The sequence below is a fragment of the Octodon degus genome, unplaced genomic scaffold, assembly GCF_000260255.1.
Source record: "Octodon degus isolate 3935 unplaced genomic scaffold, OctDeg1.0 scaffold00018, whole genome shotgun sequence".
Classification (NCBI taxonomy): Eukaryota; Metazoa; Chordata; class Mammalia; order Rodentia; family Octodontidae; genus Octodon; species Octodon degus.
Window position 1 is genome coordinate 16,401,322 of NW_004524594.1, and position 27,946 is coordinate 16,429,267.

The 27,946-nt window shown below is 54.8% G+C and overlaps 1 long non-coding RNA gene across 1 annotated transcript; it reads right to left on the reverse strand.

The window, feature by feature from the left end:
• Window positions 1–8,733: 8,733 nt before the first annotated feature.
• Window positions 8,734–10,839, reverse strand: LOC111815580. Its single transcript, XR_002820251.1, has 5 exons — window positions 9,537–10,839; window positions 9,325–9,455; window positions 9,138–9,248; window positions 8,929–9,057; window positions 8,734–8,843 (listed from the first exon to the last, which is right to left on the reverse strand). It is a non-coding gene; the product is annotated as an uncharacterized LOC111815580 (long non-coding RNA).
• Between the last annotated feature and the right edge of the window lie 17,107 nt (window positions 10,840–27,946).

Consider the following 27,946-nt stretch of genomic DNA (forward strand, 5'->3'; position numbering starts at 1 on the left):
AGCCTCTTGTCTCAGCCTCCCCAGCACTGGGATTACAGGCATACACCACCATGCCCAGTTCTGGGGCCAGCATGACATGCACTATGGGGATCAAACCCAGGTCCTTGAACTCACCAGGCAGGCACTTAGACTGCTGAGCTATCTCCCTAGCCCTCATCCTCGGGTCAGCTGCCCTTTGGGACCTTGTGTGGCCTCTTGGGCTTTCCAGCTTCCTCTCTTAGCTTGAGAGGAAACTGAGAGTTACTTACAGGTTGATTGAACTCAGGCCCTTGCGCTTGCCAGGGAAGCACTTACTCCACTGAGCCATCACCCCGGCCCTGCTTACAGGTCTTCTGAAGCAGGCTTGTCTCTTCCCACCCTAGCACCTTGATGGGAGCCTTGGCCTCTGCCAAACTGGCACCATTTTGAAAGTGCCAGGTCTTGGTAAAGAGCGATGGGTCTCCCTCCTTGGAGGTGGGAACATCAAGGCAAAGGGCAAGTCCCATTTTCTTGGTAGTAGCGTCAGCCCCTGGCATGCTGGGTCTTCAGGGCTCCCCTTGCTGGGATAACTACTGAGCTCATGGTAGAGTTGGCCATGAGGCGTAGATCAGGGTTCTGGAACCAACAGACACCTTGTTTACATGCAGCCCTGAAGATCCTAGGGAGGCACAGCAGCAGACAGGGGGTCACTCAGATGAGGACATGGCACACATGTCCCTGGACATATGGGCGTGCCTGAGAAGGGTGCATAGATACCCAGTCTCAGAGACCCAGCCAGGGGCTGCACACCTGAGGCAGTCAGACCCATGAGCACACTGAGAAGCTGCCTGCGCTGGACTGCCGAGTCCTCCAGGTTGGTGGTAGGATGTGAGGCCTGGGTGGCCAGCGGTGGAGGTCTTTATCCAGGTCTACAGGAGATTTTATTGCTCTAGAAGATTCTGAAGCCCAGTAGAGCAAGTTTGGATGGCAAGTCTAAAATGCCATTTCCTGGGATCCCCTTGCCATTCATTTCCTTCCCACCAGGCCCTTCTTTTTTCTTGTTTTTTTTGGTGTGGAACCGGGGACTTAACTCAGGCCTTTGTGCTTGCCAGGCAAATGCTTATTCTACTGAGCCATCTCCCTGGACCCTCAGGCCCATCTTGTCACCAGCGTGCAGCCCCTGGCCCCATCTCATTGTCCTCCCCACCCCAGGCCTCTTCCTGCTGATCCCAATGTCTGTCCTACTCCCTCTGGTTGGTAGCTCCCTTATGAAGGGATTCTGCCTGCCCAAATCACAGGACTCATGAAATGCAGCCTAGAAACGTAGTTGTATAGAGGCCCTTCACCCACGGAAGCTCATGTCTGGGACACTCAGAGCTGTCTGTCCCCCGAGGAGGGTTTTGGGAGTATGCGAGGTTGGTGGCTTCCTGTGGAGGTTGCTGCACAGCTGTTCTCCTGGTGCTCCCCAAGATATGTGGGGGTCCAAGTTTGTGAAAAGGCCTTGACCTCTAGCTGCCCCTCAGCCCCCTGCTGGCCCTGTGCCCACTGGGAAAACAGCCTTTTATCTGCACCGATTCTCCTGAACTGCAAACAACCACGTGTCCTGCGGGGGCCCCTCTTGGCACATGTGTCCTCTGCCCCTCGACCTGGCGAGGTCATTCACCCTTGGGAGGGGCAGTGGTACTCAAGGCTTTAGGCAAGGGGAGGGTACCAGGCATGACAGATCCAGGCTGCAGCTCTGATGGTGGAGAGTACCCTGTAGGATGGGCAAGGGAGGGATTGGGATCAAGGGCTGCCCCAGGGAAGGGCCAAGGGGACAGATAGGCACTGGGGTAGATCATTGGGTGTGCTGGGCTGGAGGCTCCCATGGTAGGGACCTTGCTCAGTCCCAGGCACTATCTCCCTGTCATCTCCCTTTCTGCCTGCTCTGGCTCGCAGAGTTCCTCCAGGAGCTTTCTCCACGTCCCCTCCATGTTACCTTGCCCCTCTGACCCACCCAAATGGGCTGTGACAATTCAAGGATCCTTGAACATGGCTCACTGGGTCACAAGGACTGATGAGCATGGGGCAAAGGGGCAGGTAGAGCAGAAGGTGGCTGAGAACCCCCTTGCCATCCTCCTTAGTCCCCCACTGTCCCATGCCAGCACTGAGGACTGTCCACTTACTGCATCCTCAGGGGGGCCAGGGCCTTCTGTGCACGCCAACTCATCCCATCTGGGCCCAAGAAATATTCCAGAAAGGGGCAGCAGCCCAACGGTGGCAAATATTTAAACCTGGACCCCCAACAGGCTGATCTGGGAGTGGTGGCTCAGTTGTGGAGGAGGGCAGAGGCTGAGCTGCGAGTTCGTGCCACCTTTCTCCAGAGCCGGCCACCAACTTTTGGGATTGGTAGAAGAGAGGCCTACTCCTGGGATGCTACTGTATGCAGGGTTTCAGGAAACAAGGGTCCTGGTCACTTCCGGCTTGGCTGCTGGGAAGCAGGCCAGAACTTCCGGAATGAGCACACAGACTTAGGGAGGCTCTGGCTAAAGGAGGTGTCCCTGAACCCCTGGCAAGATGGTCCTGGTTCCAGAGAAATTACAGGGACAGGTGGACAGGAACAGGTCACCACAGTGGCCCTCCCTTGCCCTCATTCTGAGCAGTGCTGCATGGACAGGGAAGGGAGGTCAGAGAGGCAGGCCTTGGTGGGAGGGACCTCCGTTACCTACACTCCCTTGCACAGTTCCTGGCCGCCTGAGCCCCCTCAGAAGCTGTCTTCTACCCCCAGCCACAGACACAGGCCACAGGGTTCCAAGCCCTCTCTGGCCTCAGGGTTTCAGGTCCCTTCCCACAGGCAGAGGAAGGGGGGCAATGCATACAGTCCCCCACACCTCTGGCTGGGGATGCCCAGAGAGGCAGCGCCATGCCGGGAACTCAGAGGGGGGTGGAAAGCAGGCGGCAGGCGCCAGGATGCCATGCGCAGCCTCCACCCCCAGACCCCTAACAGTGGGCCAGTGTGTGGGCTGGCTGGGGTGGGGGCCCAGGCGGGTCGGGTCCCGCTCCATAAACCCTGGCCAGCCGGGAAGCTGCAGACTTGGCTGTGTTGACACAGGGGTGATGTCACCAACAGCCAATGGGAGCCCTTTGGGCTCTGTGTGCACCTCCTTGAGTCTCACAGGCCCTGCCATGCACACAGCATGGTCTGAGTGCCACCTGAATAAACCGGTCCTACCCAGCACCCCACAGGTCCTGCTCCCCAGGCCCCATCCTCAATACATCCTTAAATCCCTGCTTCACCCCAGGCCTGCTTCCTTCAGATGTGTGAGCCCCAGAACACTTACACCCAGCTCTTTAATGCCACAGGCCACTGCGCCTCTTCTGTGGCCCCACCAGACCACCATGCTCCCCACCACTACACGGGAGCCTACCTCTTCTTGTCTCCTGGCCCTGACAGGCAGTCTTGGAGCCTGCTGATCCATGAGCCTAGGGCTGGCCACATGCCCAGTGGCATCCTCTGACATGGAGGAAGGGCTAAGTCCTAGGCCACCCTGTGTTCCCCTCTGTTGGACACTGGCCTGTCCCCAGGCCTCCCACCATCTTTTCATTCCCCATGTCCAGTTTCTCACCCCAGGAAGCTTCAAATCCAGGCCTGGTCTTCACAGACTTCTTCCTCTGGGTACCCCTCAGACCCACCACTCTGCCCCTGTGACCCCTAGAGACCTCTCTTTCCCCCAGTTGAGGGGTTCAGGATGAGTACTCTGGCCCAGCTTCCTGTCCCCCATCTCAGTGCATCCTCCTCCTGTGGCCTGGCCCCTGGGAGTCTCCCACGGGAGCCTGCTTTCCAGGCAGGACTCCTGCACAGCGTGGGGCCCATGGCTGGCCTCCTCTGTGTGCCCGCCAGCCCCTCTCCCCGGGGCCTGCAGGGTGCCTCCTCCTCCTCGGGGAGCTTACTCTGAGTCGGCTGTGTCTAGTGCCCTGGGGCTTGGCACGTGCTCGCCTGGAGGTGTCTCAAGGAGATGGGGCAGGAGCCTCCTGTGCTTGGCTCCGGCGCTTGTTTACGGCTCCAGTCCCCACCCTGCACAGCTCCCCTCGGACCGGCTGCCCGCCCATGTCCAGCCAGGTGTGGGGTGATGGAGCGGGGCTCCCTGAGGACAAGGAGCACAGTGTCTGCTTTATTTGCAGCTCGGCGCTGACAAGGAACAGAATACCCACAGTGACTGCTTCCAGGAAATGGCTGCGGGGCGGGTGGGAGCCTCGGGAGCAGCCCCTTCCCAGCAAGCCGGCCTGCAGGTGGGCTTCCAGGAAGGGGCCCCCACAGGCGCCCCTCAGCCTGGAAAGGGGCCAACAGTGTCACCAGGAGCAGGCTGGGGGCTGGAGGAGGGGTGTGGAGGGAAGGGGAGAGCAGAGGGGTGGGAAGAAGAGAGTGGGTATGCCTGGGCTGAGCCGGAGTGGTTCCTGCAGCCCCAGGGGAGACCAAACCTGACCACAGTTCTTTCTGGAGCTGTCTATTCCCCATTTTAGGGGGTTAGATAGTCTTAAGAAGGCTCCAGGGGGCCGGGGAGATGGCTCAGTGGAATAAGGGCTTCCCTGGCCAGGGCAAGGGCCTGAGTTCAATCCCTGATTATGCCAAAAAAAAAAAAAAAAAAAAAAGAAGAAGGCTCCAAGCTCTTGAGGTTTTGCCTGGCATCATATAAACATACACACTACATACACACACACACACACACACACACACACACACACTCCCCCATGACTGTAAGGGGACAGTTCTCTGAACTCAAGTTCAGGTCTGGCTGGTGGTGAGCCCTTCAGACCCCCTTGCTGGAGGGGACTGCAAAGGCCTCCAGATTGGATCCACTGACCCTTGGTGCTGAGAGTTCAGCCGCTCCTCTACCTCTGGAGAGGAGGCCGTTTGTCTTCATGAAGCTTGTGGGGGAGAGGAGGCCTTTCTCTCTGGGTTCCACCTTGTACATTTTAAGACTTCTCAGTCAGTCTGTCCCGCAAAGTCCCTGTAACCCCATTTAAGGGATTTTATTTCCTTTGTAATGTTGGCCTCTCTTGTCCTCCCTTAGTGGTAGAGCGCATATCCTGACCTTGCCTCGCCCCAGCGGTCCATAATGCCTGACTGAACACTTGCTCTTGGGTCATTAAATTCATGCTAAGACACGAAACCACACAAAGGCACAAGGCACACACAGCAGGTTTGGAGTCCACCCTCAGGGAACACTGCCCCACGGGAGGGGGGGGGAGGTGGTACATGACCACACACGTGCCCACAGAGCATCTCCAACAGACAAGGGGCCACACCTTTGGCCTGGCCTCAGCTCCAGCAGCCACAGCCATCTGGGCAGCACACAGCGAACTGTGGAGATCCTCACAGACACAGATGGATGTGCAGAACACATGTCCAGGGACAAGAAGACAGGAAAGGCCATGTGACCTGTGAACATATACACTGGCCATGTTGAACATATGAAGCACACATGAGGCACATGACACACAAGTCCAAGAGGACATGAACTACCAGCTTGGTCACACCCTATGCAGCAAGTCCTCTCTTCTCTAACAGGACAGTGGGGCCTTTGTTCAAACTAAACTCACACAGAAACATGGGCAAGGAGGGGTTCAGGTGTGTAGATCCCTAACAAGGTAAAGGATGTGGCCGGAGTCCCTGCCATTGTCTAGGGTCCCACTTGAGATTTGAAACCCCTTTTTCCAGGTTTTCAGGCACCGTGGCAGCTGGCCCCTCCCCATCCCACCCTGGGCTGGGATGAAATTCAAGCCCCTGTTTGCTTCTCAACACTTAACTCAGCAATAGGGGTGAAAGTGCCTTTGGGTGGTGGGGGCTTGGAGCCTGTCTAACAACCCTCCCTAAGCCCCTTTTCTAAAAAGCAGGAAATCGGGTTGGGCCAAAGGTAAACACATTCCAATCTGGCGGTCCTGGGCTCAGATGGAGGGGCTTTGTGTGTGTGTGTGTGTGTGTGTGTGTGTGTGTGTGTGTGTGGTGGGGGGAAGGCTCTGGTTTCTCCCAGCTCATGCTACCCCAGGCAAGGCTGGGACTGAGGACCTGGCACACACCTGTTTGCAGAACACTGATGCCTCGGCCTGTGGCTTCATGCCCTGGCCTGCCTGCACCCCAAGATGCTGCCCCTACACGCTTCTTCCCCTCCTCCCAAAGCTCTGCAAGACCCAAAGGCCCCTAGGACACAGCTCCAAGAACAGCCTCAGGAGCCCACTGCAAAAGCAGAGTCAACATGAGTAGGCCCAGGGTCCGGCCCTGCTCCGGTGCGGAAGGTGTAGACATCCACAGACAGGGATGAGGGCAATGAGAGCTGCTAGGTGCCTCAGTCTCTCCTAGCTGGGTAGGAAAAGGAGCGATTCCGCACTAACCGCCCTTGAAGCACTCACATCCCCAAATTTATCTCAGAATGCCTCAGGAGGAATGCCTAGCAAGCACTGTGATTCACAGCCACCGCTAAGGGTGCTGAAGCCCAGGTCCATGTCAAGTCGAGTGTGCTAGGCTCTGCAGGTGCTCAGGAAGATACGATCATGGGGAGCTACTCCGGGGCTTCTTCTCCAGCCTCTTCCTGTTTTGGGATTCAGTATCTATCTCCAGACAAGGTTCCTGGGTTCATCTCACTCCCTCTTCTCACTGTACAGTGGGCTGGAAGCTTTAACCCCACTGTCCTCAACAGCCCTGGGCCCATGGCACTTCTGGCTTACACAGAAGAAGGCAGCTTTTATCTTCTAAGTGTGGCTTTGTAAATCTTGAGTAAAGCCTTTTGTGGGTGCCTTCCTGACATGTAATGGTGCAAGTTGTTGCCCGTGGGATTGGGAGGGTAAAGGTGGTTTCCCTTCTTCATGGGGTGGCCAGCTTTTGAAATTCCCTGTGCCCAGTGGGGTACTGACTTCCTGTCTTAGCCCCACAAATCTGTTTTGGAACTCCTGTCCCAGGAAATGCAAAGTTATCATGAGTGGACAGGGGGCAGGAGAAGGGACAGAGGGGAAAACAAATATATAAGGAATGTGGAGTTAGCCTGGGTTGGAGATTCTGGGGGAAATAAGAACTGGATACTCTTGTAAGTATAGGGTACAGGGTGTGCCTAAGAGCTGCTTTGCATATCTGTTCATTTTATTTTATTTTATTTGTCTTATTTCAGTTCGGGCTGGCCTTGTACTCACTATGTAGTCCAGACTGACCTTGAACTCATGGCAATCCTCTTGCCTCAGTTTCCCAAGTGCTGGGATTACAGATGTGTGCCTCCATACCCTGCTTCTTTTCCAGAGTCTGCATAGCTGAGGGCCTGGGAGCTAGAATCCTTGATGGGGGTTCAAAGGACAAGGGTGTCCTTGAGTGCCAGTCTAGGATTCCAGCTTCCAGGGTCCCAGGATGGTGACTGTCTCCCTTGAGGATGCTAACTATGAAACACAGGAGCTGTACTTGTACCCCAGGAGCAAGACCCAGTAAGGGGTTCTACTGCCCCAGACCCCTCACCTTCCCCCCTCATCACCTGCTTGACTTCTCCAACTCCCTCACCTCCTTTGGAATCCTGCTGCACCCCTGTCCTCTCTACAGTACCCCTCTGACCTGTTTGCATCTCGGTTCCTTTGTTGGGCCCTCCCCCAGATCCCACTCCCAGCAGCAGGTTGAGGGAGCAGGGGACAGCATGTGTGTCTGCTCAGGCTCTAGCCCAAGTTAAGGGGAGAGGCTGGGGGGCAGGGCAGGAGGACCACCTCTGGGTTGGGGGTAGGGCGGAACCCAGAGGCCACTCTGTTCTCTGCTATGTGGCCACGGCCCACATGGCCCACCCTGCCCCAAGGGCATTTGACCACCCCCATGAACCTTGCACTTCCTGCCTGGGAACTCATGTGGCAGCGCAGAGGCACTTGATTGGCACCTGACCCGTCTCATAGCCTAGGATGCCACTTCTTATGCCAGCGAGCCACCTATAGGGTGCCCTGATCCTACAGTTCCCATATTTCTATGTGGAATCCACAGCCCCCCACCCCGCCTTGATGTCTATATCTCTCATAGTCCCCCATGCCCAAAGGCATCCTGTGACCATGTTTGCACCATAACCCCATAATCCCTTCCCCTGTGTAGTTCACCCCATATTTAGGCCCACCCTGTTTCATGTCCCTCCCCCACCCCATTGCCCCTTCCCTTCCCGCAGGCCCCTCTTCATATCCTCCCTCCCCTCCAGCATTCTCCCTTCCCCCCAGCCTGTGGTACCGCCCCCTCCCCTCCCCCCCACCCCCCCAGCACAAATTTCAGGTCTGAGACAAAGTACTGTAACTGTATTTATTATGGATCCAGAGCTTCTGGTGAAGCCCTGGTGGGGAGGGGCACAAGGCAAGTTGTGTTACAGAATGCTTAGGTGGCTCCGTTGGTGTGGAGCTTCCAGACTAGGTGAGGGGAAGGCGAGACCTCACTCACACAGCCTGCACTCAGTGGCCCGCAGAGGTGGATGAACAGGCGGGCATTGAGGCAGTGTAGCCAAAGAGGAACACACACACACACACACACACACACACACACACACACACACGGAGAGACTCAAGGCTGTCTCCACAACTCCAGCCAGTGCAAACGACTTAGTGCAAATTGAACTGAGTTCAAAAGGGGACAAGAGGGGAAACGGAGTAGTGGACGCTTTGAATCTCTCAAGAAATGGAAAGAAGAAAGATGAGAGAGGAATTGAGAACAGAAAGGCTGAAGAAGAACAGGGGAGGGAGGTGATGATGATGGTTCTGTCCCCCGGAAGAGGCTTGGCTCCAGGATGACGTATGGGTGGTGGTCTCCCGAATGCAGCAGGGGCTGGCCATGAAGATGGAGTTGCCGGGGTGGGGAGTGCTGCGGGTCTGCTCTTCCATGGTGTTCCTGAGGCCTGCTCCTTTAGCTCTACCTGCAGAGAGATTTAGTGACACATGAGTAGGGGGCGGGGCGACAGGATAGGGTGGGGCAGATCCTCCGGAAATGGCCAGCCTCACCTTCCAGAGCCAATTCCTGAGGTGTGCGGAGAAGTGGTTCTGGATGCAGCATATTTTTGATCCAGAGCTAGATGGACTTAAAGAAGTCCCCAATTCCAAGTCCCAGGCATGAGCTGGGTAGCACCATCTCTGCAGGTAGGAAGAGAGTGAGTCCTGGCCCCTGGCCCCGCCCCTGTCTTCCTACTCACCTGTGGCAAGAAACACCTCACCTTTCATTTTGAGGATTCTAGGAGGTCCAGAGAGCAGCAGTGGTAGCTCTTTTGGAAAAGCAAAGGAACAGACCTCGTGGAAGTGTCTCCGCGTCGCCAGCCCAGAATGTTCTGCAGAGGACAGAGTGGCGTGACTTGGAAGATGGCCAGATGGCTGAGATTGGCAGTGGGCAGATCACACACTTACCAGGAAGGCCAGACAGCAGTCCCTCTGGCCTCACCATCACACCGGACCATATCACTCCTTCTCAGCGTACTTGTATCTCCTGCATTCTGGCCTTCAGGCTGGCAGGCACATCCGCCCTTCTGGAGATTTGGCTACAGGAACAACAGAGAGGGCACTGATTGGGCGGGCAAGACTGGGTAAGGGGTGGGGTGACTGGCACGCTCGATACTCACCCTGGTCTCCAGTCCGAGTGCAGAGGCACCGATCAATGCTCCGTCATCACCTGCAAGGCCCACCGTGGCCACAGGCTCTGGAGGCCAGTGTCTCGCTGGCTCGCCGCCGGCTGTTGAGCCTCACCCTGTCTGCACCCAACCTCCCTCCTGAGAACACTCACTCACTCCGCCTCGCCTGCCTCGCCTAGTCTGGCCTTGCCTTGTGCCCTTGACTCCCCTGGTGCTGTTCTGTCTGTCATGCCAGACCCAGGGGCTGAGCGGTTAGGGCATACAGTGTCACCAAGACCACTGTGGGCCCTCTCCGCGTCAGCTCCTGGGCCGCAGTGCTGCGTGGGAACTGTGAATCCACAGGCTGGGCTCACCACAGCCTTCTTGCTGCGAAATCTCTCCGGAACCCGGCACCTGTGGCCACTGCTCCTCCCCGATGGCGTCCTTCTGCACTGCCCTTCTTTCCCGCTCTCCGGCCATCAAGGCTCTGGTACAGGCCTTGGAAGGCCCTCCCAGAGCCGCTCCTATACCTGCTTCTAAGTGAATTACAGTGGGTGGGATGTGGTGGTGGCTGGGGACCCCTCTGTGTCCTGTGACCCCGCCGTGATGTCTGCCTGGGCCTAGAATGCTCCCACACGTGCTGGATCCCTGTGGCCTCCACTACTGTCCCCACAGTCACCGAAGACAGCAGCTTTGGCCCTGCTGGCATCCTTGTATTTGTCCCATTCTGCTCTCTTGATTTGCTCTTTCCCCCGGGGAAAGGCCTATGACCCCCCCCAGCTTTGCTTCGTCTCGGCTCCCCCCGAGAAGATGTCACCTTTGCTTACTATCCTGCCTTCATCCTGCTGCTCTGCAGGAGGCGTGCCACTTCTCCTCGCTAGCCCTCGCTCCCTAAACCTCCTTCCAGAAGCCAGTGAAGCGAGGTCCAGGAAGGTGAAGCGGACTCACCTGCCCAGCAGACGCAGCCCTCACCTGCCCACTGCTGCCAGCTACTCCTCCACCCAGGCCTGGGGGTCGAACCCTGACCAGCAGCTTTCCCTTGTCCGACCAGCCACCACGTCCTGTAACCAAAATTAACCGGGATGAATGTCTGGCTCCTTCTTCCTTTAACCCTAACTCGGGCTGGCAGTCCCACCCGCCGATGTCACCCGTCTCTGAGATGCCTGGGAGCTCCCTCTATACTCTTTCTGGCTCCCAGACCCGAACAACCTGCCCGAGCTAGCCCCTCCACCTTCACCACTCTCGCCAGACTCCAGACGGCCGAGGTGCTCCTCGGCCCCTACTCCTCTCCTCCTGCACCCCCATCTTCCCCAGTTTCCCCCGTCCCCCCCCACCCTTCCCACCCCCCTCCCTCGCCCTGCTCTCGGGCCCCTAGCCCGGGCTTTTTCTAACTGGAGTGTCCCCGCCCAGAATTTCCTCCCCTGTCCTGCCAGCCAATCAGATCAGGCCATGCCGGGGCCCCTGCAGGGCCCACCTCCGCCCTGAACTGATCGGGCGCACGTTCCTCTCACCCCGCACCCATCCCGGAATTCTCCAAAGACGGCATCCCCACACCCTTTCTCTGGCATCCTTTAGACAGCTCCTGGCACTGTCCCTAAACATGCCCCTCTGGGTTGAGAACATCTGTCCTCTAAGACCATTGGCTTCCCTCTTGAAGCAGTGTATGCCCAGCATCCTTCCACGCTGTGCCTGGCACACACTCTGCTGTGGCTGGAAGACCCCGGGCACGCACCCTGCGAGTACTGGAAGTTCCCAGGCACACACTCTCCCACTGTTCGGGGTCCCTCCGCAACAAACTGTCTTGGCTGGGGGGCTCTGGGAGCTTGCTCCGCGGTGGCCAAAGGTCCCTTGTGTTTGACAGCCACTTTATGTCACTACTGGCCAGCACCTCACAGTCTCTCTAGGGTTGCTCAGGAGTTGACAGCAGGAAAAAGTCCCAGGAGCAACCATGCGGTGAGAATGGGAGTGCTCAGAGCTCAGGCTTGGCTGCACGCTGTGCCAGTGTTGTGTCGGTGTTGTGCCAGTGTGCCGGGGTAATGGGGTAGGCGACCGCGGCTGGTAGCTGCTGCCTTGCAGCCTAAGCTCTATCTGGTTGATGGAGCTTGTTCTGGCCACAGCAGCTCCCATGGCACGGCATGCTGGGGCACTTGACGATCTCCTCACCATCCCCCTCCCAGAGTCTGGATAGGCAGGCTGCTTGCTCCATGGCTTGCCTGTAATCTCTGGCAACAAGCCACCCGGCAACCTCACAGCTCTGCCCCGCTGTCTGTGCAGAGAACCAAGACTCGGTAATGGAATGAAAATTACCACCATCCTGGCCCTCCTGCCCCTCTTATTCTCTGGAGAAGAGGTGTTGCAGCTCTGTGGTCTACAGAGCTTTCCCAGCAAGAGCGTTAGAGTTATGAAGGTGGTAGTTCAAGATGGGCATGGCCAAGATCCATTGCCAAGGAGCCGAGAGAACTATAAGCCCTGTTCACGCAGTCGGGTCTCAAGTGTGTATAGCATGTGCAATGACTTAGGGAAGATCCTTGGTCCCAAAGCTCTCGCCATAAAGTGCTGGTTGGTGGCTAAGCGCTACTCAGATTTCATCATGGGTAACCCCACTTTTACTGTATGAAAACCCCAGATATCACCATCAGTGGACCCCAAGTTACAACAGAGATAGATCTCCCACATCTGTCATAAAAGGACCCCAGGCTCTGGTTCATTAGTACTGGGATGTGTGAGTCTGCCCTGCCGCCTTGCGGCTACTTTAGAATCCACATTCTCAAGTGGCAACTTTACCAATAGGCAAGCTTGCCGAAACCGGTAACCAAGACAGGAAAAAAAAAAAAAAAAAAAAAAAAAAAGACTCCAGAAACACTTTTATGCTAGACACAGCAGCTTGGGCTTTTCTGCTGTGGGAAGGGTCTTCCTCTGAAGCCAAGCGCTCCATTATCCAAGGCATGGGAACAGCCCAATGTCTTCCAGTACCTACTTTCGTTTACCTCAATATCGACAGCATGGCTTTGTGCACACCAGTGGGGCAGTTTCTTGGGTGCCTCACAACGCATCCTACCTACCAGTGGCCTTTGTGAACCACGGTGGCATCATGGGTGACCCAGTCAAGGACCGTGGGTGAATCCTGGTTTCGGCGCGTCACTTTGGGCTGTGATATATAAGGCTGGACTGCCATCTCGCGGTGACTTCTGTCTCCCACCGGTAACTGATTCGGTGTCCTCTAGAGAATAAGTGCTCGCTAGTTTGGGGGCTCAAGACTGAAAAGGACAACTCTAGAAATGTACAATCTTCCTGTCTCTTGATGAGTCTGGCTAACTATCATACGGCCGCTGTATCATCGGTAACATGGTACATTACCGCGGGTGAACCCCGGCTTTGCAACTGTCACCGTGGGCTGTGATGTATAAGGCTGGACTGCCATCTCGCGGTGACTTCGGTCTTTACTGACAACCAATTCTGTGCCATCGGCAAAGTGAGAAGCCCTCACCAGTTTTGGGGCTCAAGACTGAAGGGGACAACTGTAGAAATGAACAAACATTCTATCCCAATGACTCAGTGAGCCACCGTGACAACATGACACCGGCACCACCGGACCACGGCACCGCGGCACCGCCACCGCGGCACCACAACCATAACACTGCAACACCAGGCACCGGTACCACGGGATCAGGATCGCGGTACCGCGGCACAGGCATCGCAGCACTGGCACTGTGACACCGCGGCACGGGCACCACGGTGCCACAGCACCGCGGCATCGGAACCGTGGTACCATAAGGGAATCAGGTAGTTGCCTCCAGCCAATCTTAGCTCCCACCTTGAATCGACTTCAGCACCAGCCTAAGAATGAGATGTACACCTCGAGAAAAGCACAGGTGGCCTGGACGGTACTTTAGGCTGACTGTGTCACATAGTCTCAGGTCTGGCCTCTACCATACAGACTTATGGCACACACACACACATACACACACACGCTACGCACACCCATGCTGTATGTACTTGCCAGGCATGGAAGACGATGCCCAAGCTCAGGCCATAAGTATAACCCTGTCAATCCTCACTTTTTGATGATTCCCCAGACTTTGAGATGTTTGCAGCATTCACTTTGGTGAAACAAAAGGCCTTTGGCAGTGCACCACACCCAGGGCAGCCCTTCCCAGGTCTTTTGCATCTAAATCACCCAATTAACATCTGAAAACACAAATCAGATGGGAATGTTAATGCCGGGCCTTAGGGCAGAATAGCCCTTATCTTAGAAAGATAAGAGGGTACTTCAACCAAGAGCTTAGCATTTGCAGTGGCCTTTGATGGGATTGGCGCTCTGGTAATAGCGGCACGTGCCACGATCACCGTATCTGGTAAGTGCTTTGAGTTCCATGCTATCTATCCCACGTAAACCATGAAGCTGCAAATGTAGTACTAGCCACGTACCCACAAACTTACACAAATGTTCTACTTCACCCATGACCCTTGTGAACTGCTACGGTACCAAGGGTGACCCGGAGCATTGCCGCGGGCAAACCCCCAGTCACAGCCACTGGCTGCTTTAGGGCTGTGATTTGTAAGAGTGCACTGCCATCTCGCGGTAACGGTAACCTCTGCTCCTGGCCCGCGGCGGACTCCGTGCCATTCTGAGAAAGAGTGTGTCTTGGCTTTAGACTAAAGGAGTGGACTTTAGAAATCCACAAATATCCTCCCCTCTGATGACCCTTGTGAGCCACTATGGCATTAGGGGTAACCGGGGTTGTAGCCAACAGCAGCAAAACCACGTCAACCAGTGGCACTCAGGGCTGCAATACGTGAGTGTGCTGCCCTCTCACGGCGATTTCGGCCTCCCCATTGATAACTGATTCTGCACTGTCCTGGGAATAGATGAACCTGCTAAGGTCATCAGGCAAGTCTGGGAGTAACATTCCAGAGTTGCACCTCCACTGGCCATGGCAGCCACGCAAGATCCATGAGCCAGATGGCGGTGCTGTGAGACATGTTCCTCTGTGGCCTGTTTCATGTCCTGCTGTCTCTCTCATGCTTGTCCACAGGACTCTGGGATTTCCTCCTTCCTTTTCACCTTTGCTTTGCCCTTGTAAATTGGAGGTCATAAGTGGGCATCTCTTTGGCACTTTGAATTCCCAGGGAAGATGGGAATGTTTTGCTTGCGGCTATGCTTCCAACAACATACTTGCATGTCTATAGGACAGAATTGAAGATGACCAACTAAATGGTTTTGCCAGTGAAGGGACTGTACAAGCTCTGCGCAGTGGGCTTTGGGGATCCCTGGGGTCAAGTCTGGTCTGTGCTGGCCACAGTGGCAGTGGGTGACCAGTGCTGTAACCCACATACAGAGAGTTCAATGACATGGCCTAGGACAGCCACACGGGATGGTGGGCAATGGGTGGTAAAGCACGGCTGTAGACTGCTCCTGCTGTGCCCCCTTGGCCAAGAGGGTCTACCCCTCTGGCCATATGTATCTACTCCTCTGGCCATATGGGTCTACCTCCACTGACCATGTAGATCCCCTCTGTCCATGTAGGTGCATATCTCCTGGTCATGCTAGTTCCCTTTCATTGGCCATTCCAGTCTTCCTCTGGTCATCTGAGTTGCCACCTCTGGTCATGCAGGTCCACCTCTGGTCATGCAAGTCTACTTCTTCTGGTAACATAAGTCTACCTCTTTGGGTCATGTGGTTGACCTATCTGACCAAGTAGGTCCTCAGGTTGTGCTAGTCCTCATCCTCTGCATCTCCTTTGGCCATGCAAGTCTACTTTCATTAGCCCTGCAGGTTGAACACCATAGTCATGCAAGTCTGCCTGCACTGGTCATATGGGCTGGTTTTCCTGGCCATTCCAGTCTTCTTCTCTGGTCACATGGACCTTCCTTCTCTGGTTATGTACGTCCACTTCCTCTGGCCTGTTTTCTGGGCACATAAGTCCTTTTTCTTTGGATACACAGGTTCATCTCCCCTGGATGTGTAGGTCTACTCCTTGGCCATGTGGGTCCTCCTCCTCTGGTCATGCAGGACCTCCTCCTCTGGTCATGAAAGTGCACCTCTTCTGATTATGTGGGTCCTTCTCTGGCTGTGTGGATCTACTTTCCCTACCCACACTAGTGGCCACACTAGGGGATCTACTTCCCTTGGCTACAGTTCTCTTTTGGCTATGTGGGTCTGCATCCTCTGGTCATCCAAGTCCATCTCATTTGGGTCCTCTGCCTCTGACCACACAGGACCCTTCTCCTCTGATCATGCAGGTCCATGTGCTCTTGTCACCTGGGTCCTCCTCCAGCCAAACAGTTCCCTCTCTGTTCATGCAAGTCCACCTCCTTTGGTAATGTGAGTTCACCTCATCTGGCCAAGGGAATCCACTTCCCTAGCCATCTAGATCTACCTGCCATGGCCAAACTAGTCCTCAACCACTGGCCACACAGGTCTTTTTCTGGTCGTGCAGGTCTACCTCCTCTGGTCATGTTGGTCTTCCTCTTATGGCCACATAGACCTTTTTCCTCTGATCATGTGCGCCCTTTTCTGGTCATGCAGGTCCACCTCCTCTGGCCATGAAAGTCCACCTTTTCTGGCCACCATGGGCACTGTTTGTGGCACCCAGCTGGGCTGTAAGCCTTACAGAATAAAGCTGAAGACCCAGACCCAGCTTCTTAGGGCACACACCACACTTCCAATTCAGATGTCGCAAGGTTAGCTGCCACTTTGTCCACCTTCCTCCCTTCAGGGTAATCTGTCTGGGGACAAGGCTTCCAGGCCACATCTCCACTCTCATTGTTCTCCACATCAGGAACAATCAGTGAGAACATACCTTAGTCAAACCTCAAGAAGGTTGGGCTATTTCTCTGCCTCTCCTTCCAACTGTCAGCTGCAGAATAAGCCCTTTTATAAGAGCTGGGCACAGGCCCCCAAGACAGGACTGATCCTTTTACCCATAGTATTAATATCTAGTTAGGGACTGACACCCACTGGAGCTGTAACGTGTAGTTGGGGATTCACCATCTACTGGGGATGTAATCTGTAGATGGAGAGTGACCCTCCACTGGGGCTGTACTCTGTAGCTGGGGAGTGACTCTCCACTGAGATTATATGCTATAGTTGGGAAGTGACCCTCCAAGTGAGGTTATACCCTGTAGTTGGGGAGTGACCCTCCAAGTGTGGTTGTACCCTGTAGTTGGGGAGTGACTCTCCACTGGGGTTGTACTCTGTAGTTGAGGAGTGACCCTCCACTGGGGTTGTAACCTGTATTGGGGAGTGATACACCAATGGGGTTGTAACCTGTTGTTGGGGAGTGATACCCCACTGGGGTTGTACCCTGTAGTCATGGGTTGACCCTCCACTGGGGTTGTAACCTGTAGTAGGGTAGTGACTCTCCACTGGGATTATACACTGTAGTTGGGGAGTGGCTCTCCTAGTGTGGTTGTACCCTGTAGTTGGGGAGTGACACTCCACTGGGGTTGTAACCTGTAGTTTGGGATTCACCATCTACTGGGAATGTAATCTGTAGATGGAGAGTGACCCTCTGCTGGAGCTGTATTCTGTAGCTGGGGAGTGGCCCTCCACTGGGATTATATCCTGTAGTTGGGAAGTGACCCTCTAAGTGAGGTTATACCCTATAGTTGGGGAGTGACCCTCCACTGGGGTTGTAACCTGTAGTCAGGGAGTGACTATCCCCTGGGATTGTACCCTACAGTTGGGAAGTGACCCTCCAAGTGTGGTTGTACCCTGTAGTTGGGAAGTGACCCTCCAAGTGTGGTTGTGTCCTGTAGTTGGGGAGTGCCCCTCCACTGGGGTTGTAATATATAGTTGGGGAGTGACCTTCCACTGGGGTTGTAACCTGTAGTTGGGGAGTGACCCTCCAAGTGTGGTTGTACCCTGTAGTTAGGGAGTGCCCCTCCACTGGGTTTATGGCCCTCCACTGTAGTTGGGAAGTGACCAACCACTAGGGTTTTGACCTGTAGTTGGGAAGTGACCCTCCAGTGAGGTTGTAATTTGTATTTGGGAAGGGACCAACCACTCAGGATGTAACCTGTAGGTGGGGAGTGACCATCCACTAAGGTTGCACTCTGTAATTGGGGAGTGACCATCCACTGGGTTTGTACTCTGTAGCTGGGGACTGACCACCCACTGGGGTTGTAACCTGTAGTTGAAGACTGACTACACTGACTACCCATTGGGTAGTAATTTTTAGTTGCAGAGTGACTATCCACTGGGGCTGTACTCTGTAGTTGAGGACAGACCATTCACTGGGTAGTTATTTGTAGTTGAGGACCACCTTCTAAGGCATTATTCTTTAGTTGGGGACTGACTACCACCTCTACTACACCCCTCCAGTCAAGGACAGACCCCCATTGGGACATTCGTCTATTGCTGGTGGAGACTGCCCTCCCATATGATCCTATACCTACTGCCCTCCAGGTAGCATCTTCCACCTGGTCCAGCCTCCATAGGAACTCTCCCAGTTCATTCCAACCCCACCTGGACACTGTGTTCCCATCCAAGTGCTAACCTCCAAGCCTTCTTGAACAAAGTGATGTCATGTAGCCTGTAGACAGCACAGTGCTGTCACACAACAGGTGCCTCCTGGAAATAGATTGAAGATGCTACCTCTAAACTGAACAAAGGCCTCATAAGAAACCAACCTGTGGACACCTGACCTCAAGTTTATAGCTGCCCAACCTGTGAGAGTGCTTGATTCCACATTTTAGGTGGCCTAGTCCTTCATGTTTCTTACAATACCTGGCTGACTCACAGGGCTGGTATCCAGATCATAGGTAGGAAGCAGCAGCCCTTCACAGACCTCCGTGCATGGCTGCTGCCCACATACTGCCTCAGTTTCTGCTGACTCAGCCTCCCTGGGTAATGCTTCCCCAAACCCAGGCTTCTCTGAGTCCTGAGCCCTTGAACATACAGTGACTTGCTAAGAGGTACCAGCTTATCTGGGTAGCCCTGCACTCTACAGTCAGGTGAACATTGGTTTCCTGGGGTTCCCCCAACAAATGATCACAAATGGGGGTCTTAAGCCATAGGAACTTACTCTCACTCAGCTCTGGAGACCATGAGGTTATAATCAAGGAGTGGAGTAGAATACGCTTATCCAGATGGGTCCAGGGGAAGGGTCTTTCTGGGAACTCCAGGCCTTCCTTGGCTATGGCCATACCACCCCTTGGCTACAGCCACATCACCAATCTCTGCTTTTTTTTTTTGTTTGTTTGTTTGTTTTGTTTTGTTTTTTAGGGAAGGGTCTACAGGGTGTTCAGGGTCTCACTACTAGGTTGGACTCATAGTGATCCACCTGTTTACAGCCTCCCAAGTGCTGGGATTACAGGCACACGCCACTACACCCAGTCTCAATTGCTATCTTAGAGTGCTCCAGGGGCAGAGCCAGCACGGATCAAACCCCTGGCCCCTGTACCTGCTTGCAGGCGCTTAAATCTGCTGAGCTATTTAGCTGGCTCTGCTTCTGCATTCTTATGGCTATCTCCCCTGTGTGCCTGTGTCTCTGTGCTCTAAGTCTATTCTGTGATAACGAGGACTCTATGATAAAATATGAATGGGAGGCCATTATTCAGCCCGGCCCAAAGTAGCAAGAGATAGGCATTGGCTCCAGTGTCCACATGGGTTCACAGATGTCTGCATCATGTCCAGCTAATCTTGCCCATCTTCCTCCTGACCGCATGCCCTGCTGTCCTCCAGCACAGTCACAGAACCTGAGCAGCAACATTCTACAAGCAGCTGAGCACCCCGACTCTGTCACTCCAGATCTGACCCCAGGAGACCAAGGCCCAATTCTGAGTCTGTCTTGTGCCCCTGCTTTCTCTAATTGAATCCTGATGGATGCACCTTATTTTATGGATTACAAGGTGGATACCAAGCAAGTTGGCCAGTTCAAAGAGAAGAAGTGCTGGAGAGACAGGACCAGTGGCTTTACCCACAGCTTTCACTTGGGTCCGTTTCTCTGACCAGGGTGCAACCTGTTGGCCTGGGATTATTCTTGCACACAAGCAGCCACCCTGTGAAGGGCACTGCCTGGCTGACAGAGATGCTGGCACACTCCCTCCTCCGCATGTATTAAGGAAGCTCTTCTGTTGCCACATCCAGTGGGGTTCATTCTCCACTGCCCTAGAATCTGAGGGTACTTATGCCACTAAAACACAGTAGAGAGTCACTCTATGGCTGCAAAGCCTAAGCTTCAAGAAATCTTAGGGATTTGCTCCCATGAGAAGCCAGCCAACGTGTACAGTATCTTGCTTCTATGAGAATATCATACTGTGAGGAAGCCCAAGATAGGAGGATCAAGACTTCTTAGATTTCCCAGTGGAGCCCAGCTGCCAAGCAAAATGCAGCCAAGTAATTCAGCTGAGGCTGGTCACTGTTGGACTAGCCCTGCCCTGCCCTCATTCCTGACCTGGGATTGTGGGAGAAGGTTGAATCATTTTACATTTGGTTTTAGAGTGATTGGTCAGGCCACAATCAATAATTGATGGCACCTCCTTCTACCTCTGCCAGCAGCTCCTACTCCAGAGTGTTCCCCTAGGGACAACAGGCAAGTTGTGTTGACTCAAGTCCTTACCTGGGGCCCAAAGGGAATGGATGGAGGCATGTGACACATGGTATGTGGCATCTCAGTGACCAGTTATGAGGGAGGCCAGTGGAATTCCCTATAATTCTGACTGAAGTCAAAGAGGACGGGGTCCTCTGTAAGGAGTGAGGGGTGGACTGGTGAAGAGATGGGTCCACAGCACAATCCCCTCTGGCCTGAACTGGGGATTGAACTCAAGCCTTTGCACTTGCCAGGGAAGCACTTATTCCACTGAGCCATCTCCCCAGCCCTACACAGGAGCCTTCTAGGAACTCTTTGGCTGTTGGTAGTATAAACTCAGTTCATCCAGGGAAGCTGACCATCAGCTGTGATTGTGCATCTGTATTGAGTTCTCGTGGCTTGTGGCTCCCTGCAAGCTCTTACCTGCTTGGGAATTCAGAGTTGGGAAAACTCAGGACTGAGCATCCAGTCGTGCTGGCATCCACAGGGCTTCTGTTCTGTGGCTAGGACTGCTCTACCTACCACTGTACCAGCTGGCACATGGCTTCAGCCCACTTGTGCCCAGACCTCAGCCTGGGGCTCAGCCCATTGTCAGAGGCTCTGGAAGGGTGATGGTGAGGTTCTTGCCTTCCCATCATGTGTTGTGTGTCCATTCAACACGTAGGCCATCCACACATGGCTCCTGGGCTCCAGTCTGTAGCTTCCGCCCTGTGGTCCTTCTTTGGTTTCTGCTGACCACTCACTGTTCTTTTGATTGCTGATCCTTGCCCTTTCTCCACCTCTTCCTGAAGCCTCATCACTGGCGACTCTGCCACAAGTGACATGTCCACCCTCACTTCCTGGTGAGGTTGTCACCATTTGCAGGTGCTGCAATCTCACTTGGTGACCAAGCATGGATTCTCATTGGTTATAGGGAATGCGTTGGGATGGCCTGTGTGGGCAACTCCCTGCATCCAAGATGAAACATAGGAGTCCCTAGGCTTTAGTCTTGCAGCCTGTTACCAGGCTGGAGGTCATTCCTTTCAGCTCTCACCCCCTCTCTTTTTGTCTTAGAGGTTCCCAGGAGAGCCTCTCTGTTCACTTGCTCTGTAGATCCAAATCTTCCCACTGTCCTGCCCTGTTTGGCCCATGCTGACATCTACAAGATACTAGAACACAAGCCAATCCCACCTCCAGCATCCTGCAAGCTGCCCCACCTGCCCATTTCCCCACTCAGACAAAGATATTTCTCCCAAAGTCAAGCCAAGCCATATGCAGGACCTTCCCACTTCACTGGGTGTGTCCAGGCTGCTATCTTCTGCTTGACCTGCAAGAGTGACCTCCCTCCTGAACCTCAAGGAGTCAACATCAGTTGCAAAGCACTTATGATGGCTGGAGAATTTCCCAGTCAGAAAAGGGGCAGGCCACCCTATTCTCCACAGGACTCTAGGAGTGGAGAGGGCAACGGCCATCACAAACCAGGGTGCCAGGAGCAAAGGCAGTGCAGTCCAGATCACCTTGTCGCAGTGAGGCCCTGGCAGGAGGTCCCGATTCCCTACTGAGCTTGATGCGAGGGGGTAGAAGCCCCTTCTGGGGCCCACATCACAGCAGGCGCTCAGGGCACATTTGTTGAATGCGTGTATAACTGAGAGACTGATGTTTTCTTGTTCTCACAAGAAAAAGGAGGTCGCTTAGTTTACAGATTGTTCCTGGCCCTTCTGGAATCATCTGGAAATTAATCCTTTGGAAAACAAATATTTCAGACATCTCAACAACACAGGCCCTCCAAGTGGGAGCTTGAGCAGATGGGCCAGAGGCTTGGAAATTCTCCCCCACGCCCAGAGGCGTAAGTCCCCCAAACCTCCTCAGCAGCGTCCATGGGGGATGCAGACTGCGGCCAGGAAAGTGTCAGAGCTGCCGGCCACCTGCCTGGGCCCCCTCTCCTGGCCCTGTCCATTCTCCTTGGCAGCTCCTACATGGACAGGACATTCCTTTAGGCTGAGCTGCGCACTCAGGGCTGGAGCTGGAACAGCCCAAGGAAGGCCCACCAGCACCCCAGGGCCCTGCAGCTCCTTTCCTCCCTCTCCGTCTCTCATAGGCCCCAAGCCTGCTTGGACCCACAAGAGGTGGGCACTGTCCTGTTTCCTTTGGGCAGATATGCCAAAGGGTCCCTCCATCCTTACCACTGAGGGCCCTCTCTGCTCTGTGAGGGCCACTTGGGGTTGCAGGCTGCCCTCAAGGCCTGGTTATGCTCACTGACTATTGATTTTGGTATATCCCTGTCCTTCCCACTCATAGGCCTGGGTTTAGGCTGCCCTTGGCCCTTGACTGGTGCACTCTCCTCCACCTAGAGCAGAAACTCCCTGAGGACAGACTGTCTCCTTCGGACCTTTCTGTTCCCTAGATCTCAAAGGTGGTCCCCCACAGCTGTGGGCTGAGAACTTTACCTGCCCAAATGGGGTCAACCTACTATCTGAAGAATACTTGAACACCCAAGTGACAAAAAAGGAGCCCAAGACATGGAGGGGAAGGTGGCCAGCGAGGACTGATTTTTGTGGACATATTCTTCAGCTCTTCTGTGTATGGAACCTGGCCCATGAATTGGGACAAAAGATGATCCACTACTTACAGTTGTGCCCGTGTCTCTCCAGAAGGATTCTTGCTCTCTCTCTGGCCTTGGTGGGGAAGGGTTGGATTTCTAGGGCCACAGACCACAGTGATGAAAGAGCCAGGGCTGGAGAAGTGCTCTTCCTCACATTAGCCATCACCACTGGTAGTTTATAGAGATTCTCTGGAGGTAGTGGCACAGTCACCTTGGGAGTGAACAGAAAGGAACAGGATTGTACTGGGTGGCAGCTGGGCAGAGAGAGGGCTGTGGTGCAAATGGGGAGGAGCATGCCAAGACCCACCACAGAGAATCCTCTCTGGCCCATTGGCAAGGCTGGGGAGGAGGACCGATGGGGAGGTGATGGTCCTCGTGGACCTCGGACTTGACCCCAGCCAGGAGCCTCTGTGCCACTAGCTGGGGCAGCTATGAGGAGACAGAAAGAGGGCGAGGGGAGTCCTGGGAGGAGGGGCTCGTGGTGTGCAGAGCCGACGTGTCTATCTTGAGGGACATCCAGGCCTGTCCTCTGTCTCACCCCTCACACTACATATTTCCAGAAAGAAATCATTTCCAATTCCAAAGGGCTCCATGGAGGCGGATTTTTCCATCTGGGCTTCACTGATGAGCTCTTTTGGAGGAAACTTCTGTGTTAACTCACTTCCCTCTTCCGCGCCTCATGCAGGGACTGTGAAAGGAGGCAGAAATCTTGTGGCTGGGAATCGCCTGCGTGGGCTCGGACCTTGCCGGCGGCTCGCGGTTCCTGGCCTTTCCTAACTCAGGTCTCCACCTGGCCAGTGGTCTGACTGAATCAGGGGTCTGGATCCTCCCGAGGCCAGTGGGATCCGGGTAGCTGGGCCATTCTCTGCACGTGCAGTCTAGCTCAGTGCCCCCCCCCCCCGGGTCCTCTCTCACATCCGGCCCAGGCAAGGCCTTTCCCACACTGTGGCTTCCAACTGCTCAGCCCAGACTCTGTCTGCCTTCTCTCCCTTGCTGAGGCCCTATCTCTCCCAGTTCCCAGATCCAGCCTTGCCTCCAGGGTCCCGGAGAGGATGGAGCTCTTGCCTATGACCTGCTGTCCCTACAGCTGGCACACCCGAGCCCCTCACTTTTCCCCGTGGCCAAGATCTCCCACCCTTCTCTCTTCTTGGCACTCCCAAGCTCCTGATGGTCTGTGAGTGTCCTTGTTTCCTTCCTTGTCCCTGCTGTAACCCTCCCCCCCCATAGTGACACTTCTTGGAATGACCATTATGGGCTGACTTGTGCTCTTTCCCTCAAACACACACACACACACACACACACACACACACACACACACACACCCTCACAGATTGGAGTCCTAAACCCCAGGACTAAAATCTTTGTAGAAGTTATTAGATGAAAATGAGCTCTAATCCCCATGGCTGGTGTTCTTGTAAGAAGAGATCAGAACCCAGACACACAGGTATGACCCTATGAGGACTCGGAGCGAAGACGCCATCTGTGAGGCCTCAGGAGAGACCAGGCCTGCTACACCTGGATCTTGGCCTTCTAGCCTCCAGGATTCAACAGGGTGAATTTCTATCATTGAAGGCATCCGGCCCTGGTGCTTTGCTAGGCCAACCCAAGCTGATTACAATATTGATGGTCCCACTGTGCCTCAGTTTCACTGTCTCTTCCAAGAAGATGGAAAATATCCCTGTTCATAAGACCGGCCTCCCTGTGGCACATCTGCCTCCAAAGGACTATCACTGTTCCCTGCTAGGAAGTGGCAGCATTCTCCTGGCCTCTCAGTTCTCTGAGCTATGCTTCATGGCTCCTAGGTCTGTCTTCTGAGTTCTTGACTCTGTCCACTTGGCCCCTTCTGGACATGGCTGGATAAAGTCCTCTGATGGTCAGGCCCTTTGGTGTGTAAATAGGGACCCTTAGGCCCAAGTAGGGAGGCTGTGGCCTCTCCAGATCTTCTGGAAGGTTGAGTCCTTCCACAGGGAAGGGGCCCAGGCCAGGAAAAGACATCTTGCTGTGCTATGCCTTAGCCCCTGCTGGGTTAGCAGCAGTGAGGTCCAGGGCGGGGACTTACATGCCAGCAAGTGGGTATAGTCAGCACTCCCCTGGCCCTCTCAGAAGGGACAGATGTGGAGCCACATGAACCCAGGGCTAGGATCAGCTCTGACCTTGGAGCTCTGCCCAATAGGCTTCCCTGCCAGCTATGGTCAGCTCTTCGGGGATGTGGGACGTGTCCCTTCTCTCAGGCCTCAATTTCCACGTAGGCACACAAGGCATCAACAGAGGTGCTTGGGGTCCGGAAACACCATTGAGACACCCACAAGTGTGCTTGCTGGCTTGAGTGGCTCACTGGGAGGCTCCTAGGGGCTCTGTTGCTGGGATCCACTGGCTACAGGAAACCTAGGGCATCCAGGCAAGGGTGGTTTGTGTCCCTGCTCAGAGCCTCTCCAAACCCCCATCTCTTCAAGCAGGAACTAGATAGGTGGGCCTGGAGAAAAGCAATGGTGAGTGTGGAACCTTTATCTCCCTGTCCCTGTGGAGGGCAGCTTGGGTGGTGGATAATGTCCCACAGGATGAGGGACACGGGAAGCAACTGGTTCCTTAAGGGGCCCCTTCTCTTCCTCTGTTCCTCTAATCAGGCCTCAGTGGTACTTTCTATACCAAAGGAGGGATCCCAGGTCATGAGACCCCTTGACCAATCCAGTCAGTGCCTGGGACATCTGGAGCACTGTAAGATGTCCTTCTGAACCCTTGAAGGCTATGTGCTTCCAGACTGGCTCTGCCTGGCTAGAAGACCCTACGCTGCTCTCTCTGCTTCATGCCTGGCCCTGCTTAGGTCCAAAGCCCCTACCTCCACGTGCCTCCTGGAACCAAGTGACCCCTTCCCATGAGGAGATCTGGGTCCCCAACAGTGACTCTGGCCTCTGAGTTCTGCTCCTGTGACACCCCCTCCCCTGTTTCTCTTTCCTACAGGACTTCCTCTGGGCTTATTGTTTTAAATTGGTGGTTGGGCCAACAGCCAGCTTAAACTTCACCCCTGTCACTGCCTGTTACCTCCACCCCTTCCTCTTCCTCCTCCATCTCTTTTCTTCCCTGGGCCCAGGGCTAGGTACTGGGGCTAAAACTGGGGACTGAGAGTTTGGTGACTGGGCAAAGAACCTTTAAAAATGAGAAAAGAATACATCTCTCCTTTTCTGTCCCTTCTTCAACTGCCCCCTCCCTCCCCTCCTGTCATAAAACAAGGAATTTACTTTTCACATTGTGCTCAGAGTTACAAACATCCACTCCTGTCTTCCTGCTGAGCTGGGCTGGATGGCTGAGTTCTTGGGTTTATTTTGGGGGTAGGCAGTGAGGAGCAAGGGGCTGGAGGAGGCAGGAGTGTTTGTTTTCTATCGCTTTTGCAAAAAAAGGAGGGGGCAAGGGCCTTGTGGAGGCCACGCTGGGGCTCTCCCCCTCCCCACTCTGTGGAAGGCAAGGAGGAAAGTTAAGAGCCAGAGGGCCAGGCTCTCCCTCTTTGCTTCCTCTTCCCTTCTAGGGCTGAGGTTAAATAGGGGGCAACAGGGGCCTGTGACCCTTGGCCTCTGACACCTTTGAACTCAGTCTTTGATGTCTTAGCCTGCTTGTACCCTTTCTGAAAGCTGGGAGTAGGGATGGGCTTGGTGGGAGTTTGCCCCCTAGGATTGTCCCCTTGAGGACCTGCAGCCAAACCAGAGGAGCATAGTCTCCCTGGCCTGGAGCTCACACAGTCTGTTCCTCTTGCCTCCATCTTCCCATTCAGCCACCCTCTGCCCACCTTCTCTCTGTACCTTCTTGAAGGCTGAGTCCTTCCACGGGGAGAGTCAGGTCAGGAGGGGACACTCTTCCTCTAGCTCAGCATCAATCCTACCAGTTCTTGGAGACCCCTGAGGGTCAGTGCTGGTGCCATCCCTGCTGGGCATGCAGGGTCTTGGACTGGGTGTGTGGCACCCCTGTCCCTCTTTGCCCTCCTCAGGCTCTGGTTGGGTCTGGAGTACCTCAGTAGGCAGAGAACTAGCCTGCGTGATGAGGCAGATAGTCACTCTCTGCCACTGGGCCCCGGACCTCACATGGCCACAGCCTGCTCCTGCCTATTTGGTGATCCTGGTGGCTGGGTGGCTGAATAGCTCCTTAAGGATTCCCCAGTTTAGAAGCCAGCTAGAGGAGGACAGCTCCTTGAGAAATAGAGTGGGGCCCATACCATCCCTAATGTGCCCTCACTCTCACCTCTTTTTCTGCCTAGTCTCCCCTGTCTGTTGTCCCCTCCAGTCCCACTCAAGCCAGGGTGTTCCAGGGTCCCCCAGGCCACCTCCAATCCATCTGAGCATGTGTGCTGGCCTCAGTCGGGCCAGATCACAGTGGGTTCTAGCCTGGCCTGGGTGGACCTGAGCTCTGCAGGCTGCCCTGAGCATAGAAGCAGGGCTGGGCCATGACTTGGCAGCCATGGGGTCTGGTGGGCAGGCAGAGATTGAGGGCAGGGCCTGGCAGGCTAGGGACACCAGCATGGCCTCTTCCCCATCCCTACCCACAAGCCCAGCCGGGTTCCTGAGGGCATTATCATTAATATATTATTATAGCCTGCAGAATTGGCACAGAGCTTGTGAGTGATTTATTTAGCCTGTGGCTTTATCGATTAGGGCCAACTTTCCACAGTGGGAGACCAGGCACCACCTCGGCCTCCAGGAATGTCCAGTGGAGAGGGGTGGCCTCCTGATGAACACCTCTGAGACTCTATACCTTCCACCCCTGCCAAAGGCTCCTCTTGTGAGGTGGGGGCTGCCGTGGTTTAAGGGGCAGCCCCCAACCCAGGAAACCTGAAAAGAGTTCAAGCATTACCAAGCTTTTCCAGTGAGCCATGTGCCTGCTGGTGGCAGGAGGCTGGCGATGCACTCGCTGGGGTGGGCTCTGGTGTGGGTGGATGAACCCTGCTGTTACCCCAGCCCTTCCTGCAAGACAGCTGGCTAGGGAGCTTGAGAAGACCTACAAGAGCTGGGTGGGCCCAGAACTTGCTTTCTGGGGTGGGTGCTTGGCTTAGGCTGCAGACTGCAGTGGCCCCAGGCCAGCTCTTTGTCTGAGCCCACCCAGTGATCCCCCCTGTCATCCTCAGATGGTACCGGGGCATGGAGTCTGGGTGTCCCCACCTGCCATTCAGTCCTCCAGGGCCATCTAATCTGTAGGTTCTGAGTTGCAACACAAGTCTTGAGAGCGGCCACCTCTCTGTCCACACTCCCATGGGCAATTGGGGTTCTCTCATTGTCTCTCTTGGGCTGGGGACAAGCAAGAAAAGGGAACAATCAGAGGGAAAG